At 45.8% G+C, this 15,423-nt stretch overlaps 1 long non-coding RNA gene across 1 annotated transcript; it reads right to left on the bottom strand.

Annotated features, from left to right (window-relative positions):
• Positions 1–13,126: 13,126 nt before the first annotated feature.
• On the bottom strand, positions 13,127–14,956 carry LOC119112494 (uncharacterized). The gene is made up of 3 exons (XR_005095726.1): positions 14,861–14,956; positions 14,194–14,310; positions 13,127–13,837 (listed from the first exon to the last, which is right to left on the bottom strand). It is a non-coding gene; the product is annotated as an uncharacterized LOC119112494 (long non-coding RNA).
• Between the last annotated feature and the right edge of the window lie 467 nt (positions 14,957–15,423).

Raw genomic sequence — 15,423 nt, 5'->3', positions numbered from 1 at the left:
CAGGGCAAAGGCCTGCAAACCCCCATTGCATGTTTGCAGGGGCTGGGTGAATTAGTGTATCCTTTCCTCAAAAAGTATATGCTCTTTGGCTAAATGAGGATGCTGTGTCACGAACATGTAGATGCCACAATGGGGTCAGATCAGGGTTGTTCCATAGGTTACTGTGATGATTGGCTGTATTCATGTGATCTATGATTCAAAACATTTTCATGTTCATTTTGATTGTGTTATGCAGCTTAAACATCAGCTACAATTTTTTCTGGTCATTACATAGCCAAGATGTGGGTAGGATGTCAAGATGAGGTCATACCAGGCCGACATGACACACAGTATCCTAGCCATGTCATACATGTTTCTGGATTGCTTATCCCACAGGAATCCAATATAATCACCTATAATCTCATATCAGGTCATCTTGGTCCCTGAAGAGAACAAAACCTGTTGTTTGTGCTTACTGTGACCTTTGAAAGGCATTCAATAGCCATGTGCAGGTAAGGAAATTGATTTTGAAACTGCTGCATAAAAGCTATCACTCTGCTCATGCCTTGTTTGAAATGCAGATTTCATAATTTTCAAAGAGGTAGAAATTTCAATTTGTCAGCAATAGAGGAAAGCAAACTTTTCTGTAACAATTAGACAATACCTAGTGCACAGCCTGCCTCTACATATGCATGCATGACACACTCCAGCATGATTTTCTTACTACCAGGAGCAGCCATACAGTGTCCTTATTCCAAATACCAATGACAGCGGGACATAAGTAAAAGACCTGGTCACAGCATTTCTTTTCTATACAGCATGTACCATCCTCACCATCAGTGGCTTGGGGCACCAATGCATGTCCAATGTCTATTCACAGCAGCACAGTCTTGTGACAGTTCTTCTCGCTGTAAGGACTGCAGATACCCCTCTTGCCATGCCTCCCTCTTGAGTACCCGTCTCTGACAATTTCACTGCAGGTCCCTGGTATATCAAAGCAAAGAAAGTAGTACTACAGTTGTCATCAGGTTTCAAGGGAAGAGATACCTTTATGATACCTTTGATATAATTGGACTCATACAGCAAGTTATGATGTCTGGACCTCAAAGCATGCAATGAACAGCTACAAAAAATGTAATATCTGATAACTTTCATGGAAATTATATATCCATCACATAATGTGCTTATGTGCACTCATATACCTAAGGAAGATGACATGATAATGAAAAATTGACCTGACATGGGATTCAGTCCCCAAAACAACCATAATATGTAATCAGATGAGGTTGCAGCCTAATCCTATACATAAATATTCACAGCATTATGCTTGCTGGCTGTCATTTGTATTGCTCATATTTCATGCCTGAAAATGATTTCAAACATAAAAATAAAAAACAGAGGCTAGTTATCCAAGCAGTGTGTGGATTACTTGAAGAGATGCATTAACTTTAAAACATGTAATAACAATGTGGTATATTTTGTACCACCAGGTTCATACATGTCTTCAAAAATGCAGCTTTAGAAACACAAAACATACAATCAAGCATACTGCAAGGCAGCAGGAAAACACTTAACTCCCTGCAACTAGCGGCCCAATGCCACCTTACACTAAAACCATGGAGAAAAACCTGTGCCTTTAACATTACCAACGGGTTGACAAATGGGTTTTCTTCAAGTACTTCACCTTTTTTAGAAGAAGAAAAATCTCCACCGCGAGCGTTTTACGCGCAGTGCGGCACGGGCTCAACCAGCTCGCGTTAGCAGGATTGCCCGACTTTGAAATCATACAATCCAAACGACATCTTTAGCACCAAAAGTAATGAGCAGGCAATTAACACCATTCACTACGTCGTTTCGACCACTGCTACTCACAATGCTCGCATGATTGCCTATCATCTTCAAGAAATAACCATCTGATAATATGATAATTTCGGCCACAAACAGGTCATATGATTTTTAACACGCAGACAGCCGACGATTTATAGCATGTACTAAAAGGGCAACATAAGCACCAAATTACGTACATTCGAGTAATCAAGAAAATTATCCCAGTTCTTCACATTCGTGTCTCGAGTTGATGTTTCCAAACAGACAGCACAGAGAAAAACCCAACAATGTCGGCGTAAATGAAGCATTTCCGGCATCCTTAAAAAACGGACCAAGCCACGGGAACCAAACACCGAAGCCAAGCCAACGTTTTCGGTGCGGTACATTGACGTCTATTAGCGCAGTGCATCTCATACACGAGTCCGGATAATGTGATTCACACTTATTAGGACCAAACACATCGTGACGACATTGTCGCTTAAACTACAACACTTGGGTTCAACTAATATGACTACTCCGTTGCCGTGACATGCTGCAATCATGTGCAGAGCGACTGTCGTAGTACCCTCTTAAAGTAGTGCACCTCCTGTACAATTCCAACGAGCAAGGCTTGAAATCGCTCTGACATCTAGAGACATACTCTGCCGAGATCGTATGCCAACAGCCACCCTAAGGAAACGGATCAAGCCTCGGGAAACGAAGACTGAAGCAAGGCCAGCGCTTTCGGTACGGTACATGTACGTCTGTTAGCGTAGTGCACCTCACACACGAGTCCGGATAATGCAATTCACACCTTTAGAACTGAACACGTCGTGCTGACAATGTCGATGGAACTGCAAGACTTCGGTCCGATGAATAAGACTCACGCATTGCCGTGAGATGCTGCAATCATGTCGTGCAGAGGGACTGTCGTAGCACCCTCTTAAAGTAGTGCACCTCTTGCACAATTCCAACGAGCAAGGCTTGAAATCGCTCTGACATCAAGAGACATACTCTGCCGAGATATTATGCCAACAGCCACCCTAAGGAAACGGATCACGCCCCGGGAAATGAGGACTGAAGCAAGGCCAGCGTTTTCGGTACGGTACATATACGTCTATTAGCGTAGTGCACCTTACACACGAGTCCGGATCATGCGATTCACACTTATTAGGACCAAACACATCTTGTTGACGATGTCGGTGGATATGCCAGACCACGGTCCGATGAATAAGACTCATGCATTGCCGTCAGATGTTGCCATCATTGGCGGACGGACTGCAGTAGCACCCTCTTCAAGTAGTACACCTCTTGTATAATTCCAATTGGCGAGACCTAAAAACCACTCTGACATCCAAAGACGTTCTCTGCCGAGATAATATACCAACAGCCACGCTAAGCAAACGGACCAAGCCCCGGGAAACGAAGACTGAAGCAAGGTCAGCGTTTTCGGCACGGTACATATACGTCTGTTAGCGTAGTGCACCTCACGCGAGTCCGGATCATGCGATTCACACTTATTAGGACTAAACACATCTTGCTGACGATGTCGGTGGTTATGAAAGACTTTGGTCCGATGAATAAGACTCATGCATTATCGTCAGATTTTGCCGTCATTGGCGGACGGACTGCAGTAGCACACTCTTCAAGTAGTACACCTCTTGTATAATTCCAATTGGCGAGACCTAGAAACCGCTCTGACATCCAAAGACGTACTCTGCCGAGATAATATGCCAACAGCCACCCTAAGGAAACGGACCAAGCCCCGGGAAACGAAGGCTGAAGCAAGGCCAGCGTTTTTGGTACGGTACATATACGTCTGTTAGCGTAGTGCACCTCACACACGAGTCCGGACAATGCGATTCACACTTATTAGAACTAAACACGTTGTGCTGACAATGTCGATGGAAATGCAAGACGTCGGTCCGATGAATAAGACTCATGCATTGCCGTGAGATGCCACCATCATGTCGTGCAGAGGGACTGTCGTAGCACCCTCTTAAAGTAGTGCACCTCTTGTACAATTCCAGTGAGCAAGGCCCGAAATCGCTCTGACATCCAGAGACATACTCTGCCGAGATGATATGCCAACAGCCACCCTAAGAAAACGGACCAAGCCCCGGGAAACGAAGACTGAAGCAAGGCCAGCGTTTTCGGTACGGTACATATACGTCTGTTAGCGTAGTGCACCTCATACACGAGTCCGGATCATGCGATTCACACTTATTAGGACCAAACACATCTTGCTGATGATGTCGGTGGATATGCAAGACTTCGGTCCGATGAATAAGACTCATGCATTGCCGTCAGACGTTGCCATCATTGGCGGACGGACTGCAGTAGCACCCTCTTCAAGTAGTACACCTCTTGTATAATTCCAATTGGCGAGACCTAGAAACCACTCTGACATCCAAAGACGTACTCTGCCGAGATAATATGCCAACAGCCACGCTAAGCAAACGGACCAAGCCCCGGGAAACGAAGACTGAAGCAAGGCCAGCGTTTTCGGTACGGTACATATACGTCTGTTAGCGTAGTGCACCTCACACACGAGTCCGGATCATGCGATTCACACTTATTAGGACTAAACACATCTTGCTGACGATGGTATAAGGTACGCTGCGCTTATAAATATATATGTACCGTACCGAAAACGTTGGCCTCGCTTCGGTCTTCGGTTTCCGGGGCTTGGTCCGTTCTCTTAGAATTGCTGTTGACACGTTATTTCGGTACAGTGTGTCTTTGGATGACAAAGCCGTTCTCAAGTCTCGCCAACGAATTATGCAAGAGGCGCACTACTTTAAGAAGGTGCTACTACAGTCTGTCCGCACATGATGGTGACATCCCACGACAGTGCATGAGTCTTATTCATTGAATCAAACCATTGCAGCTCAGCCGACATTGTCGGCACAATGTGTTTATTTCTACTTAGTGTGAATCGCGTTGTAAGGGCTCTTGTTTCAGGTGCACCGCACGACTAAACGTATATGTACCGTACCTAAACCGTTGCCTTTGTTTCGGTCCTCGGTTCCCGGGGCTTGGCTTTGTTCCTCAGGGTTCGTGTCGGGATGTTATCTCGGCGGGGTGTGTCTTTGCCTTTCAGAGTGGTTTTTAGGTCTCGCCAATCGGAATTATACAAGAGGTGTACTACTTTAAGAGGGCGCTACTACAGCCTGTCCGCACATGATAGCAGCATCTCACGGCAATGCATCAGTCTTATTCATCGGGCCGAAGTCTCGCAGTTCCACAGTCATTGTCAGCACGATGTGTTTAATTTCCATAAGTGTGAATCGCCTGATCCGGACTCGTGCATGAGGTGCACTGCGCTAATAGACGCATATGTGCCGTACCGAAAACGCTGGCCTAGCTTCAGTCTTCGGTTCCAAGGCTTGGTCCGTATCCTTAGGATTTTTATTGGCATATTATCTCGGTAGAGTATGTCTTTGGATGCCAGAGCGGTTTTTAGGTCCCGCCAATTGGAATTATACCAGAGGTGTACTACTTGAAGAGGGTGCTACTGCAGTCCGTCCGCCAATGATGGCAACATCTGACGGCAATGCATGAGTCTTATTCATCGGACCGTGGTCTGGCATATCCACCGACATCGTCAGCAAGATGTGCTTGGTCCTAGTAAGTGTGAATCGCATGATCCGGACTCGTGTGTAAGGTGCACTACGCTAATAGACGTATATGTACCGTACCGAAACGCTGGCCTTGCTTCAGTCTTCTTTCCCGGGGCTTGATCCGTTTCCTTAGGGTGGCTGTTGGCATAATATCTCGGCAGAGTATGTCTCTGGATGTCAGAGCGATTTCAAGCCTTGCTCGTTGGAATTGTGCAAGAGGTGCACTACTTTAAGAGTGTGCTACGACAGTCCCTCTGCACGACATGATCGCAGCATCTCACCGCAATGCATGAGTCTTATTCATCGGACCGAAGTCTTGCAGTTCCATCGACATTGTCAGCACGACGTGTTCAGTTCTAAGGGTGTGAATCGCATTATCCGGACTCGTGTGTGAGGTGCACTACGCTAACAGACGTATATGTACCGTACCGAAAACGCTGGCCCTGCTTCAGTCTTCGTTTCCCGAGGCTTGATCCGTTTCCATAGGGTGGCTGTTGGCATATGATCTCGGCAGAGTATGTCTCTGGATATCAGAGCGATTTCAAGCCTTGCTCGTTGGAATTGTACAAGAGGTGCACTACTTTAAGAGGGTACTACGACAGTCCCTCTGCACATGATGGCAGCATGTCACGGCAAACGGAGTAGTCATATTAATTGAATCCAAGTGTTGTAGTTTAAGCGACAATGTCGTCACGATGTGTTTGGTCCTAATAAGTGTGAATCACATTATCCGGACTCGTGTATGAGATGCACTGCGCTAATAGACGTCAATGTACCGCACCGAAAACGTTGGCTTGGCTTCGGTGTTTGGTTCCCGTGGCTTGGTCCGTTTTTTAAGACTGCTGGAAATGCTTCAGTTCCGCCGACATTGTTGGGTTTTTCTCTGTGCTGTCTGTTTGGAAACATCAACTCGAGACACGAATGTGAAGAACTGGGATAATTTTCTTGATTACTCGAATGTACGTAATTTGGTGCTTATGTTGCCCTTTTAGTACATGCTATAAATCGTCGGCTGTCTGCGTGTTAAAAATCATATGACCTGTTCGTGGCCGAAATTATTATATTATCAGATGGTTATTTCTTGAAGATGATAGGCAATCATGCGAGCATTGTGAGTAGCAGTGGTCGAAACGACGTAGTGAATGGTGTTAATTGCCTGCTCATTACTTTTGGTGCTAAAGATGTCGTTTGGATTGTATGATTTCAAAGTCGGGCAATCCTGCTAACGCGAGCTGGTTGAGCCCGTGCCGCACTGCGCGTAAAACGCTCGCGGTGGAGATTTTTCTTCTTCTAAAAAAGGTGAAGTACTTGAAGAATACCGACAAATGGCTACCACACACAAACGGCACCGTATACATTGCACTTCTTTAGCTTTCGTGCACACCACACAAAAGCTTCAAACACATCATAATTAAATCCAACGTGCACCACCAAAATCCCCACAAAACATCAATAACATGAACTGAGAAAAAGCAAGCGACACCCAGCGACGTGAGTCAAGGCTGGTGAACTTATTTTGTCTGTTTCGCGCCACGCATTTGGCACTTAGCAAAAATGAACAAAAATAAACGCAAAAATGAAATGGCGATACACAGGGATGACAGCAGACTGGCTGTCTTCTAGGAATTGCAGTGTACGTAGGGGCGGTGCGCATATCCTTTCCGAGGTTTTTGGAGGGTGCATAAGCCCGGTACGCAGCCACCTTCTATTTTGGAGGGTGTGTAAGCCCGGTGCGTAACCACCCTCCGTGTTGGAGGGTGTATAAGCCCGGTGCGTAACCGCCCTACGCTTTGGAGGGTGTATACGCACAGCCTTACTTAACAGAGAAATTGCCTTGTCTAGCAGTGTTGTCCACTTAAAATATACCAATAGTTATAAGTGGGCTTATTTCAAAGTATCTTATGCTTCCTTCAATTTCTTCAAATGTGGAACATTCCTTCCAGTGCTTGTGTACGTAGGTGCTTGGATACGTAGGGTACTGGCAGTTCAGATAAATCCAATGCATTTCGTTGGCCCAGTCTCCCCTGCTTTGATCACATGTCTCGGGCGAAGGTCGATAAGCATTGAGGCGCTCCAGCCAGCTTTGGAGGGCGCTCAGCCCCCCCCCCCCCCCCGTCCCCCGCCCTGCCCCGAGGGCATACAGAGTTACTCCGCTGGGTACGGCCCAGCGTGGATCATCGTTTGTGTTGTATATGGGGTCTGCTTTTTTCGTTTTAAACTATTTTTGCGAAATAAAACACGCAGTGACCAAGCCTTTCAACTAAATGGACTATTGCACTTCTAATGGAAAGGGTATCAGAGCAATTAGTGTAATTGTTTGTACAACCTTACTCTTACGAATTTTGGCTATATTTTAGTCTCACTACACAACTTTTGCCAAGGCTGCGTCACGATTGGCCCACGTAAACATGACGGATAGTACGCATGCGCAGTACTTTGTTTACGTCTGTAGCAATCTTTTCTGCCGCCTTTTCTGCCCTGGTATATAAGGTAGGGCCTTCCCTGCCGCTCGCGTCACTCCAAGCGGTGGTCGCGGGTGTTGTGGGTGGGTGCGCTGGTGTGCTGCCGCTGGCATTTGTGCGTTTGAAGTCAAGAGGGTTGCTGAAAATAACCAGTTCAGGTTGTATCCGTTTATCCAAGAGTGGTTGCAAGTCAAGGAAAGGCTCGCTGAGTAAGCGTGGCAGCTCACAGCTGGCTACAATCCAGCCTCACGTCGATTGTGGCCGAGGTGGTTGGAGATATTCAAGAATATGAACATCATTCCCGTGTTGGTTTTGGGTTTTGTGACATTTGTCTTGCAGATAAGTTTGATTCTATGCAAGAAGGATTATTACAAAGTGCTTGGACTGGATAAGAATGCATCTGAAAAGGACATAAAGAGGGCATTTAGAAAACTTGCCATAAAATACCATCCAGACAAAAACAAGGCTTCTGATGCAGGCCAAAAGTTTCAGGAAATAGCTGAGTCATATGAAGTGCTCTCTGATCCTAAGAAACGAAGACAGTATGATGCGGAAGGAGAAGGATTTCGGTTCTCTGGGCATGCTGGACATGGGGCACATCATTTCAACTTTGACGACATTGTCAAGATGTTTGATGATGATTTGATGACTGGCTTCGGCCAAGGCTTCAGTGGATTCCATGATGGAGGTCATGGCTCCCATCATCAGAGATTCAATGAAAAGCACAGATTCCATGCTCATCGGGTAAATGCATTCAGTTTTGATGACTTTTTCAATGATGATTTTGGCTTTGGAGAAGAATTTTCCAAGCATGGAGGACCTGACAGCTTTTTCACAAGTGATAGCATCTTCGGTTCACATGCAAGTGCCTTTTCACATGGTGATGGTGGATATGCCCAAGCTTCAAGTCATACAAGAAGGCAAGGACATCATCAAAGCTGCAGAACTGTCACAAGGAGAGAAGGAAATGTAGTGTCAACTCATACTACTTGTTCATGACTTTCATGCAATATGCCTGCTGAGATTAATGAAATGTCTGTGATATTGATGTGTAATAGGATCTATTATGATGTCAGTCCTGTTGTCCAGGACAGTAAAACTTTTTTCCTTAGTCTGAGCCCACTGCAAGCTTCCATGGTCAAGGTGCAGTCAATAAGTCAACTGAAAAGAAGATTGTGTAATGTTTTTTCAGTGATGCAGTGCTCAGTGCTCTTAGTTTTGATGGTATCATCTGGGCTCAGGACTGTGTGGATGTCTGATGATGCCAAATAAATTGTGCTCTGAGCATGCATTTTTCAGAATATACTGAAGTGAGGAATACACTGAATAGTGAAGAAGATACTGAATAGTGAAGTGAAGTGAAGAATATGCAGAATGTACTGAAGCAGAAAAATGTCTCATTGGATGTATAACATCACTTAGTTTTCAACTTGTCTGTAGCACATTGTCTCAATCAGACCATGAATGTTAGAAGTAGCCATTGGACATCATATGGACAGTCTTGTTACCATTTGCAAGTATTCATTTACTCGGTGTGTCAGATTGGCAGGGAACAAAATGGCTAAAGTTGTATTTTCAACACTTTCCAGATGTAGAGGGATCACATATGCACTGTCCTCATGCAACACAAATTGCTAAGACATTCAGATGTCTTGGTTGAATTGTTGGTTGGCTGGTTATCTGAGTAACATAAAAGTTTTATGCAGTGAATTAATAGCACTGACATTTGTTCAGAATGATTTGCATTCTACCATTTTCACTTCCAGCATCTATTGGCCAACAACAGGTTTTGAAGAGATGCCTGTTGTGGGATGTGCACTAGCCATCTGGAAGCGTCATCAGGTGATGATGGATGGTGGCGGCAACCAAGTCTGGTACTTTGTATGTTCCCACTTTCAGGCCACCCTTTTGAGAATCTCAAGCATATGGACAAGGGGTCTGGGGGTCATGGTCTGGGCTTGTTTTCAGAATATATAATATTAGCCATATGACAATGTACTGAATGAATTTGCCTCAAAATTTGGTGTCATCCCAATTTTTCCAGACGTCCCTGCGCCTATGGAGGGAGCGGGACGCCCAATAACATAGTATTACGGCGTTGAAGGGGACTAGGACCAGCGTTATGATGCAGTCTGCCAGAACATCTCATCGCGCGCCGCGGATCGGCTGTATGAAAATAGTGATGCAGCTTGGGTGAGTTTTCCACCGGCAGGTCAGGTTCTGTGGCGCAGCTGCAATTGGTTTTGCAACGATATTGTGACTGCCTTCCGCGAATGGAGGGCGTGGTCAGGTTCGTGTTGCGTGGCGCCGCGGACGTATTTTCCTGGTCAGGCGTACCGCGATAATGTGGTTCGCCATAGGTCAGCGTAGGATCAGGACCGTCATAGCGTAACTCTGATTGGACGGAGGCGACCTTTAGCCATTGAAACAATCAGGTCAAAGCCAGAATTTGCTTGATTACGCCTTAGCGGAATATATTCCGACTTCCGATCAGAGCGCACCGGAATGGTGACAAGGACTCCGCGCAGCACAGTACAACCTCGCGTGGACCTCGATTCCGACTTGAGGCGTAAAGCTAGCTTTCAGAGGCGGCTCCGATACGATCGATTGGTGTGACAGCGGTTTAAAGGTCGTTTACTGATTTGGGGGTTCATAGTGGCCTGCATGTGTTATTCATTTTAGGAGCAAAATAGCTGCATGCGGCCGCGGCCAATCTGAGCGAGTAGTGACAGGCTGAACACGTTCTGCCGCTCGAGTTTCCATTCTGGTATGCACGCCAGCAATCAGGTTAATTCCGACCAGGACTCACACCGAAGATTCGAGGGAATCGATTCGAACCCGACTCAACGATAACATTGTACATTCCGGAAACGATGCCAACTCCATCCGGAAGCAAACGCAAGCCTGTTGAGAACTGCTGGTAGACATTACAAATTTGAGAACCGGCTACTCCGTTGAGTCCCAGGTGCGAGTCCCCTGAGTCCCCTGAGTTGAGTACCCCCTAGTGTGACGCCGCAGTCTAAAAGTCCAAATACCCGCTGGCGTGTTTGATGAACAAAATTGCTTGCTGCAGCACCGTCAGCCTGTCGTTAGCTTCGTTGCCTTATATGCATCGGCGCCCTGTGGACGGTTGGAGCCACGGATGCCAACACCGTACTTGCGGCGTCTGCTCGGGCGCCCCTTTCCACGGCCAAATGTGCACATGTGCAGGGCACCACCAACTAGCTAGGCGACTAGCTCGAAAGCGTTCCCTTTTACACCACTTCGAGCTCCTGCCAACATTGGGATGGATCTTCCTCCTCCGGAATGTTTTTGGTACCTAACTCGGCTCTTTCGCTCGCACACATGTATGTCGACCTTCGACAATAAACCAGGGCGGTCGCTCCGAGTAGGTTCCTTCATCAGCACACATACGAGCTCTCCTAACTGTTTTACGCGCTCTGAACACACTGCTGGGGGTGCGCGGTCAGTCAGGGCTCGGACGAGGTGTTCCGTGCCTGGACACGCTTGATGATGGACGTTGACGTTTACGAACTTTTGTCAACTTCTCGTTCACAAAGTTCAAGGCTGCTCAAATTTCACATATATTTGTGTCGAACACGATTACTCGGTACGATTGAAAAGCGCACAAATATTCCAGAACCAGTGTTTTGTGTCCCGCCCCACTGCTGTGAACACGTGAAATTATAATACAGTACTGAAAAGACAACCACATGATCATGTGAATTTACGTGTCATATATGGCACACATTCCTGAGCAATGATTACCAGCCGTGTCCGGTCCTCCTGCCAGGACGAAAGGAAGACCGTGTTGCAGAGTATTCCAATAGCAATCAGCATTGTCTACAAATACTTAACATCAGGCACGACGAACGCGAACCTATTTGGCCAAGGGACACATATTCTCAATACATGTAAAATTATTTTAAAACCGTGCACAAACGATCACATGATTGCGTAAACCTGGTAAACCCTGATCAGAAAACAACAAAGCGTGGCCTAATACTGCGGCCCAATTATGTGGGCCCAATACAATGGCGACCCTACTACTATCGCAAACGGAAACGAACCTATTTAGCCAAGGAATTCTTTCTTAGTGGAGAAAAGCATAGTTGGCATGGTGATCACATGATCACATCACATCACTTTTGGATGATCACACTTTGTTTAAGTAATTTCAGATGCCTCTGGGCTAATCAGATGCAAGGCCATTGAACTGAAGGTACAACCGTCCGGCCAAATTCCGCTGCTTCGACTGATGACGTCACAAGTGTATTCGAACCATTGCGATGCATAGGCGATACACGCAAAATGTAGTTTAAAAAGTTTGATGAGCTAGTTTAAGACCGTAAGCCTGGATATATATTTGGCTTGTATGTAACACCACTATCTGTTCTTGCACCAGGTCATAATATTGGCCCAAAAGAGTATTTTTTCACGATCGATTGGCGTCGAAACTGAGCGCCTTTCCCCTGTAAGGCCGGGAGGCGAAATTCGAACCACCAAGTTTTCTCGGAAGTAATTGTATGATTTGTATACAACACGCAGGAGCCAAAAGAGTTTACGGATGTCGCTTTAGGAGAATTTAACAATTACGCATAATAACAGGGGCGGTCAAGGTCAGGTCAAAGGTCTGCATAAGCCTTGCTAACATCAGTCTTACTGGTTCTGGGCGAACTTAAGCATGTCTCGTCTTAACATCGCGTTCGTTGGCTTTGTGAGGATGATGTGTTACTAAAATACTGATGCCATGACCCGTTCAGGTCAAGGTCATGGCACGGAAGATCGGCACGATAATTTGGTTGCTCACGGGGTCAGTGCCTCAAAACATTTATTTACGTCCATTTTGCCTATAACGCATAAGAAATGTATATTAAAACTTGCAACTTTTTGGGTAAGTACAGCCAAGATGTAGGTGCAAGGTCAATATGAAAACACACATTGTCAACACAGCGTAAAATAAGTTAGTCCTGTCGCAGTTTTTAGAACACTTACGATTTTCATGACATCGCCTTAACCTCATATCGGATCATTCTAGTGCTGAATAAGAAAAATTGCCAGTCGATACGAAATTTTTCACCTCAGAAACCCTGCAGTGCACAGGACAGAATTATGATAACCCTAAACTTGCGTCATAAATAGCTACTTCTCCGATTATTTCCGGTTTGAAATGAAGATTTTCGAACATTTTTAAAAGGAAAAATTGTCGTTTGCAACACAATGAGAGTAAGGCAAAAGTGTATTATTGTGCTGGCAAACAAGGGGCCGCACACCGTACACAAAATGACATACAGAGCACTCGGCCACACATTTAATATCTTAACTATGGTAAAGACACTCAAGAGTAATCATAACAATTTGTGGCGAGGACCCAGAGTCCTTCTCAGCAACACGCAATAAAAGACTAGACCACCAACTGAGACAGTTTTCAGCAACCTTATTATAAACAAGAACCAAGGGCTACCATACACTCAAACACTCACGTTAAACAAACACTCGCACACAAGTATCACAGTATCATAGTATATACAAGTATACAAGTGCACGCTAGCAGGCATCAGCTCTTGGGGCGGTGTCCTTATTCTAAACAGCACAAACACGGGCACTAACCAAAAAGCCTAATCGGTGTTGCTATTCGAAGCAGCGGCACGAACACTTCTTAACATTATTAGCGACTCGCGGCATGCTGGCACAGCTGCTTGTCACGGCGTCTCTGCGCCGCGTCCCTGTCCTTCTGGCGGTTAAGCCAGCGCAGCCGGATGTGCAGCCGGGTGCTGGCCAACTTTCGAAGGATGCGCCCGTCAACGTCTTATTTTGCGTTGATGTGCTGCCTTCTGACGCCTCTACCGCAGCTCTCGTTGTTTCATCAGTCTTTGCAGGCTTTGGTGTCACTTGATGGTGCGTGTGATGAACGACGCCGATACGCTGATGGCTGACTTTTCACCGCCTCCCAAACCGAGCGGACTGCTACCGGAGGAAAAGCTCAGTTAGATGATGCCAATACGGTAGTACATGCTGCTTAGATGAAGATACAATGAAACTTCATTGATATTTATTGCTCCCCCACTGCTTTACAGACAACTATTAGATGAGACAGGCCTTGCTGGCATGCAATAAAAGTACATGATATGCAATAAACGTTCTTTAACAGGCACAAACGAGTGCTATTAATGTGCAGTGCAGGCATGAACAATTGCTTTATTTATTCTGCATATGAAAATTGTTTGCTGTCCGAAATCTATGTTTAATAACACAAAAGTATGGTGTTCATTCCAACACACACACTGAAGCCAAAGAATACTCTGCACTTTCCAAAAACTTACTTTGGATGAGGCTCATGTTGAACTGATGGCTTCTTGTTCTTGCTGAGCAGACAGCAGACCTCCTTCCTCTCATGCCTCCCCCTTAAGCATCTGTCTCTGGGCATCTCCTCACAGGCCCTGGGAGATCAGAGCAAAACATGCTGTTTGTTACCAGATAAGTTTGTCCTTTGAAGTGTCGGGAGAACATTCAGCCTGTACCATGCCCTTTGTAATGATTTCAATCTCACAGGAAGTCACTGGACATAAGTTCCCAGTTCCAACTCGTCAAAGAACTGGGAACTCGATATCACCCAAAAATTACCGACCGACCTCCAACTTGCAAACGTCAGAATATTCAATACATACAATGTTTAACATTCTTTCCAATGTATGTTCGTGGAGATCATAAGGTCTTGGGGCTAAAAACACCAAGAATCATCCAAGTTTCAGACACTGATGCTGATGGTTAATAAGTAAAACATCAGCACAAAGCACTCAGACATAATATTAGTAATCCTCCCGACACCCTCCCCTAGACACCCCCTCCCCTTCCCCACACGCCATGAGAGCAAGCACCTATCCAAAAGAGAGACATGAGTTATGATACCGTGTTGGCTCGAGTCGTCAGACCAAAACCAAAATCCCAATTTCGCAACTCTGCACCTTACCTTTCTTCCGCCAACCTTACCTTTCTTTCTTTTTCAAATGACGCCACTTGACGCCCATTCATAGCAGGGCACACCAGGATGCGCACACTACCTATACATTTACTCGGCCCAATACCATGTTGGGTCCAGCTAGGTCAAATACTGGGACCTAAGACACTGGCCCCAGCTACCAACGTCAAGGCTGCGTAGATGAAACCAAGGCTACTAGAAAACTAACCTTGGGTGAAACCTAGGGCGCGTTCGGCCGGCAAATGATCTCGAAAAGTTGTCCGGGTTGTCAGTAAATTTTCCGAATTGGTATTCGGCACTGCTGACACGGAAAATCATCCCAGATAATTTTCCGTGGCGAGGGAGAATCCAGAAGAGTTTTCAGAGGATGGTCAAGGCGGATAATCTGTTTTTGCTATGCACTGCTGTGACCGTTGACTGTGGATGGCGCGTGGGAGAATAACCTGGGGGATAATTTTCGGACCGGTGGAGTGTAAATGGAGAATCTCCGCTGATGATTATCTGAGAGATAATTATTAGCTGAATCATTTTCCCTGGACCGAACGCACCACTAGTGTAAAATTGTGCGGTGATT

This window comes from Pollicipes pollicipes, unplaced genomic scaffold (assembly GCF_011947565.3).
Source record: "Pollicipes pollicipes isolate AB1234 unplaced genomic scaffold, Ppol_2.1 Scaffold_2555;HRSCAF=2994_pilon_pilon_pilon, whole genome shotgun sequence".
NCBI lineage: Eukaryota > Metazoa > Arthropoda > Thecostraca > Pollicipedomorpha > Pollicipedidae > Pollicipes > Pollicipes pollicipes.
The sequence above is the reverse complement of the archived record's forward strand: the minus strand, read 5'-3'. Positions and strand labels throughout refer to the sequence as shown.